This window comes from Trichechus manatus, unplaced genomic scaffold (assembly GCF_000243295.1).
Source record: "Trichechus manatus latirostris isolate Lorelei unplaced genomic scaffold, TriManLat1.0 scaffold00179, whole genome shotgun sequence".
NCBI classification, from domain to species: Eukaryota; Metazoa; Chordata; class Mammalia; order Sirenia; family Trichechidae; genus Trichechus; species Trichechus manatus.
Genome location: NW_004444115.1, coordinates 1,046,333 through 1,051,852, shown reverse-complemented (window position 1 = coordinate 1,051,852; position 5,520 = coordinate 1,046,333).

Here is a 5,520-nt window from a genome sequence, read left to right as displayed (position 1 = left end):
GTTTGTTAACCAATGTCATAAAACAATATGTGTACTGACTGTTTAATGAGAAACTATTTGTTCTGTAAACCTTTATCTAAAGTACAATAAAAAAATTATTTTTAAACAAAATAAAATGCAAAATCTGAGTGGGGCTCAAGTTTTCAGCCTAAGCTCCGACTCTATACACAGGGCTACTGCATTCTAACAGCCTGTGTTTCTTCCGGCAAATCTTGGTTCCCTTTTAGGATATCCAATCTCTATTGAAAAAAGGCAGAGTTACCCAATATTCATTTCTAGCATACATTTAGGTCTGCTTTACAACACTAGATAGGTGGAACATTCAATATCCATAGTACAGTCAGATAAAAGCATAATCCTAATCACATAACCCTTTTAAAACATTCCAGTTTAGTCTTTTCTACACCTTAACGATCTTCCCATTCATATGCATATGGCCTTGGGCCTCTGGCTGGGTGGAACCAGAAGACCCTGGCCCCCTGTCAGTCATCCTGCTTTTCTGGCCTGGCTTTGGCCCCAGGCCACTTCAGCTACAGCTTTTCAGCCATTATAGATAACAACAACCAAAGTAACCATCTAAGAAGCTAGAAATAGAAATACCATATGATCCAGCAATCCCACTCCTAGGAATATATCCTAGAGAAATAAGAACCGTCACACGAATATACATATGCACACCCATGTTCATTGCAGTATTGTTCACAACAGCAAAAAGATAGAAACAACCTAGGTGCCCATCAACAGATGAATGGATAAACAAACTATGGTACATCTCACAACATAGATGAATCTGGAGGGCATTATGCTGAGTGAAATAAGTCAATCACAAAAGGACAAACATTGTATGAGACCACTACTATAAAAACTCATGAAAAGGTTTATACACAAGAAGAAACAAACTTTGATGGTTATGAGAGGGAGAAGGGGGTAGGATGGAAAAACACTAAATAGACAACAGATAAGTGGTACACAATACTGGAGAAGCCAGCACAACTTGTCCAAGGCAAGGTCACAGAAGCTCCATAGACTCATCCAAACTCCCTGAGGGACTGAATTACTGGGCTGAGGGCTCTGGGGGCCATGGTCTGGGAAACATCTAGCTCAAATGGCATAACATAGTTTATAAAGAAAACGTTCTACATTCTACTTTGGTGAGCAGCGTCTGGGGTCTTAAAAGCTTGTGAGTAGCCATCTAAGATACTCCACTGGTCTCACCCCATCAGGAGCAAGGGAAAGAGAAGAAAACAAAAGACACAAGGGAAAGATTAGTCCAAAGGCCTAATGGGCTAGAACTACCACGGCCTCCAATAGACTGAGTCCAGCACAACTAGAAGGTACCCAGCTACCACCACTGACTGCTCTGACAGGGATCACAATAGAGGGTCCTGGACAGAGCTGAAGAAAAATGTAGAACAAAATTCTACAAAAAAAGACCAGACTTTCTGGCCTGACAGAGACTGGAGGAACCCCAAAAGTATGGCCCCTGGACACCCTTTTATCTCAGTAATGAAGTCACTCCTGAGGTTCACCCTTCAGCCAAAGATTAGATAGGCCCATAAAACAAAACGAGACTAAAGGGGCACACTAGCCCAGGGGCAAGGAATAGAAGGCAGGAGGGGACAGTAAAGCTGGTAATAGGGAACTCAAGGTCGAGAAGGGAGAGTGTTGACATGTCATGGGATTAGTAACCAATGTCACAAAACAATATGTGTACTAATGGTTTAATGAGAAGCTACTTTGTTCTGTAAACCTTTATCTAAAGTACAATAATTAAAAAAACTAAGTAACCATCTAAGAATCAAAAGTTTCACTTCCCAAGCCTCTTCATTCTTTCTCTTACAAAGTCCCATGCTTTCATGAGTCTGGAGCCATTGCAAAGAATCCCACTTCTGACACCAACTGTGAAAACAGCGTGGGGGAGGTGTCTGACCTCCTTCAACCCCACAAGGGGGAAGGAAAACTAAGATCAACAGCCCAAGGCTGATTCCTATGAGGTGGAAGTGAGACACGCCTCCTCTCTCCACCATCTCTACCAATTCTGACACAAACTGTCTCTCCCACGGCACTCTCTACTTTTCTGCTGGGTTCGATTATTCATTGCAGTGGCCACACAGAACTCACAGACCACACTCACAATTATGGGATGTATCAGGGAAGGAACAGGTACAATACAGACTCAAGAACACCCAGGATACTGTTTTTCAATCAGGATAACATCTTTCCAGCCATGCTCTCAGGCATACCTCTCCCTGGCCCTCAGTCTCTGTCCAAAGGCACTCAGCTTTCTGTCTCTGTGGGCCAGGAAGCTCACTGTGCCGTCTCCTGCTACCAGGTCTCTCCTGCTGGTCTCTCCTTTCTTGGTGGTGGTGGGCTCTTCCTCCCTGCTCTGGAATTTGCTCTCTTTTAAGTCAAAACTGACCAATCCCCTTGGTAGGCCACAGTTGCCCTATCACACAGTCACCCAGGTGGAAGTTACAAGACCATGGCTAGAAAGGTCACACACAAAAGTAATTAATCGCATTGCACTAGTTAACTCCTATTTTTCATCTCACTAAAATAAGGTGAATATATCAGTGCTTACCAAAATTTAGCCTTTTGCAAACCACATTTAAGATTTTCTCTCTCTCTGCACACTACCTGTAATTCAAATCAATTCAATCTTTAAAATTTAGTCTCTTCTTTAGCCTCACTGCAAGCAATAATATCTATAGAATCACAAGTTTGTTCTCTTCATTATATGCCATAGTTTTGTCAAGACCCACTGGCCTGCCTGACAAACAGGTTCCATTTATGAAGGTGTTACTCTTACTATAATTAACATCCATCTGTGTTAGCCTCATTATCCCTCTTCTGGGAAGGCTCTCTTGATGCCTCGGGAAATCTCAGGTGCTTCTTCCCCTATACTACTTTGAATAGGCCTCCATTTTAGTTTTTGTAATGGTATAGCAATTGTAGTTGTTCACAAGTCTGTCCCCATTAGACTGTGAGATCCTTGATGGCAAGACATCTTTTTAATCTCTTTTTTCCCAGCATCAATAACAGTACATAGAAAAATAGTAAGTGCTCGATAAAGTTTTGTTGAATGGTTCTCATAAGTATAAGATCTTTCCTGAGTATCCTGTGTAAGTCTTTTTTCTGATTTGCTATTGTTGTTGTTAGATGCCGTCTAGTCAGTTCCAATGCACAGACACTGTACAATAGAAGGAAACACTGCCCAGTACTGCACCATCCTCACAATCTTTGCTATGTTTGAGCCAATGGTGGCAGCCACTGTGTCAGTCCATCTGGTTTTCCTCTCTTCCACTGACCGTCTACTTTACCAAGCGTGATGTCCTTCTCCAGGAACTGGTCCCTCTGATAACATGTCCAAAGTATGTGAGAGGAAGTCTCACCATCCTTGCTTCTAAGGAGCATTCTGGTTGTACTTCTTCCAAGACATATTTGTGTTTGCTTGCAGTGTCCTAGCTTCTTGTTTTGTTTTGTTTTGTTTTGATATGCCCAAATAGGCTGCTCATGTGAGCTAGTTTGATTATTGGCACCTTTTAAGCTATAACATCCTGTCACCAGGTGGTTAGAGCTTTTACTAGGTATGTGAGCCCAGGAGTCTCTTTACTTTCCTTATATGAATTCAGCTCAGGTGTCCAGGTAGTTGGTCACCAAGTGTGTGGTGCAAGCTCTCACCTACAGTCCTAGAGAGGCATGGGTGATTGGTGTAGGCACAGGTATCTAGCTTCAGTAGGGGGTCATGCGCTGAACAAGGCAGAGGGCTGACAGCTGCCCCTGAATGTCTGGGAGGAGAGCATGTCCCTGTTCCCTAGGGTGCATAGGTGGGTGGGTTTTGCAGCTGGACTATGAGCACCTAATGCTGTTGGCTGTAAGGACCCCTGTCGCGGGTGGCTAGGTGGCATGGGTGGAGCCAGCAGTTCTCAGGCCCCTGATGTGGGTAGACGAAGACCCTGCTTAATGGGCAGAGCAGTGTCAAATGTCACGACCCTGCCACTTCACCATATAGCTGAAACAGTTGAAGTAAGACTTCAGGTATATACCCTGCTGTACTGTGGTAATGAGGGCCTATGCTGTTGAAATGGGCCCACCTAGGTCTATGCAGGGTTGAAAGGTATTCAAAGTCCATGGACCTCTTATGCCTGTGCCTAGGCAAAGGAGCTGTGCCTACCCTAGTTCCTGGCTTAGGGGAACGGGCAGATTATTTTTTCCCCGTTTGTTAATTTGTTCCCTCTCTAAGGCCAGGAGAATGGCTCAGGGCACATTACAGGTCCTATGTCTGGTCCAGGGAACTTGGCAATTGCTGAAGCTGGCCTGGGACCCGGTGCAGAGTGGGGAGGAGGGAGGTAAATGGGAGAGAGGTTTTTCCCAAAGGAGGTGTTTTTTGATCCGTGCAGTAGGCCAGACGCAAGTACTTATCTTTTGCCGAGTGAACGCTTCACTGGTTCTGGATACCCGAGTAGACTCTCTGCCACTGGGTCTCTCCCAATGTGGAAAACGCCTCCTGAGCGCCAAGGCTTGCCTTACCGCGCCTGTGAGCCAATCCGGCCTGAAAGGCACCAGCTCCCGCCGGGTCAGCTCTGGCAATTCCTTACTGCTTCCAAACCGTCTCTCCCTCCCCCTGCCACTCAATCTGATTCCAAACTTTGCCTTTGATGTTCAGGGCTCCTAGATTGTCATATATAATCTATTCACTTGTTTTTTTGGGTCTTGGTTGTAAGAGGGACCACAGGAAGTGTCTGACTACTCTGCCGTCTTGGCCTCACCCCAGGACAGATTTGTTCATTCTTTTGGCAGGCCATGGTATATTCAATATTCTTCACCAACATCATAATTCAAAGGCATCAATTCTTCGGTCTTTGTTATTCATTGTCCAGCTTTTACATGCATATGAAGCAATTGAAAATACCACGGCAGGGATCAGGCATACCTTAACCCTCAAAGAGACATCTTTACTTTTTAACACTTTAAAGAGGTCTTTTGCAGATTGGCCCAATGCAATATGTCATTTGATTTCTTGACTGCTGCTTCCATGGGTGTTGACTGTGGATCCAAGTAAAATGAAATCTTTGGCAACGTCAATATTTCTCCATCTGTCATGGAGAAATATTGGTCCAATTGTGAGGATTTTTGTTTTCTTTATGTTGAGGTGTAATCCATGCTGATCTTTGATCTTCATCAGTAAGTGCTTCAAGTCCTCTTCACTTTCAGCAAGTAAAGTTGTATCATCCGCATATCACAGGTTGTTAATGAGTCTTCCTCCAATCCTGATGCCTGTTCTTCTTAATATAGTCTGGCTTCTCAGATTATTTGCTCAGCATATACATTGAATAACTATGGTGAGTTAATACAACCCTGATGCACACCTTTTCTGATTTTAAACCAATCAATATCTGTTCGAATGACTGTGACTTCATCTATGTACAGGTTCCCCATTAGCACAATTAAGTGTTCTGGAATTCCCATTCTTCACAATGTTATCCATAATTTGTTATGATCCACACAGTCGAATGCCTT